Raw genomic sequence first — 1898 nt, 5'->3', positions numbered from 1 at the left:
CACGACTAATGTTGAGTCAAGAGTCTTTTTGGCACAGGACACTTAAAGCCATTTTAATTTTAATTAAATTGTGTTCTAAATATTTATGGTTTCTTTTTTCATCTTATATTGTGTGCTAAATAAATTATATTTTATTCTGTTCTAAAAGTTGCATGATTGCCGTGGCTCTTAGCAGGTCGATTGATCGAGCGTCCTACGTTTGCCAATACGTGATATCTTTATTCGAATCCGCTTACCACAATAAACTAACTAAATTGTTTATTAATATTGTTGATAAAACATTAGGTTAATAATCGAATTCCCGCTACACCGGCGAAACGAGCTGTCGGTGCTGTAATCGGTAATCGGAACCGCCATGTTGGTACGTTACGGAGGGAGGTGCAGTAGGCCCGGTTCCCACCGAGGCGGAGTGGAGCGGAGCGGAGAAGTGTCGGGCCGTCGAATTATTCTATACTAGCTTCGCCCGCGTGGTATTTTGTCTGTCACAGAAAACTTTATCACGCGCGTCCCTGTTTCAAAAACCGGGATAAAAACTATCCTATGTCCCTTCCCGGGACTCATTTGCTAAATTTCATCAAAATCAGTGAAAGCAAGACAAACAGACAGAGTGACTTTCGCAATTATAATATTAGTATAGATAGTTTAGATGTCGAGGCCAGGGATGGATGAGCGTCGCTGTCGCTGGCGGCAGGGTCTTCAGGGTTCATGGCGTAGGTCTCAGGCAAAATGAAATCCACTCGTAAAAATAAATAAACTCAGTGTATTCACGAGAATAATGACACACAGCACTAGAGTCGTATCGGAACTGAGTGAACCAACGGTCTTGCGATAGGAACGTCCGACCCGAGTGATAGTTGAACACAGACTGGCACAAGCTCAACGATTCCCCACCAACACGATTCAGTTCTCGTTTCGTCACTCAATTGACTCGATCATAATAACGTTACGGCGTTCACTCACTTCCGGTACTACCTACATTAATCAATTTGAGAACTTATTGCTTAATTATCGCAAAATTAAGAAAACAAAATATGAAGACTGCGACATATACATTTTTTACAGCGACAGCAGCGTGGAACGGAGCTGTGCCAAGCGGAGAGGAGTGGAAATAATGGAATTTGATTAGTTATTCTTCAAACCACTACTCCGCCTTGGTGGAAACCCTTATGTATCTATCTCCCTTTGAAGCACTATAGAGACCAAACGCCTGGGCCGAACGTTAGTGAAAATTCAATATGGCGACTACTGGACGCCATATTGTGAAAATGAAAAATATGAAAGTCAACAAACTATGGCATGTGGGGTATCGTTAGAATCTTCTTAACTGTGAAAATGACACGGGTATATCAAAATTGGAAAAAATTAAAATGGCCGATTTTTGGCGCCATAATGTGTCTTAAAAAATATTTCTTAAAACCTATCGAGTGGGGTATCAAAATAAAGGTTTTTTTAAATGCTTGCAAAATTTTTTAGGATCCGTATCCGTGGCCAAAGGGTAAAAACGAGACCCTATTACTAAGACTGTCTCTCTGTCTGTCATCAGTATGTATGTTATGAACCGTGATAGCTAGATGGTTGAAATTTTTACAGATAATAATATAAGTATGTTGCCACTACAATAAAAATACTAAAAATAGTCACAATAAAAACAATTTGAATTTCAATTTCAATTTTGAAATTTGAATAGAAAAAAGTAAATATTTAAGGGTACAAAAAACGTAATGTATTTTTTTGCAGTTTTTGCTCATTCGCAAAACATTTAGTCGTATCACTTTTTGAATATTGTCGTACAGAACCCTTCGCCGAGGGCAGGGATAAAATCAGATAACAAAAATTATACATATAAAGTTACAAGCAAACCTACCGTATTTCTGTATTCTGTGGCACTGCGCCTTATT

The sequence above is a fragment of the Ostrinia furnacalis genome, unplaced genomic scaffold (assembly GCF_004193835.3).
Source record: "Ostrinia furnacalis isolate ACB-3 unplaced genomic scaffold, ASM419383v2 OfSCF5861, whole genome shotgun sequence".
NCBI classification, from domain to species: domain Eukaryota; kingdom Metazoa; phylum Arthropoda; class Insecta; order Lepidoptera; family Crambidae; genus Ostrinia; species Ostrinia furnacalis.
Note: the sequence above shows the minus strand (reverse complement) of the source record.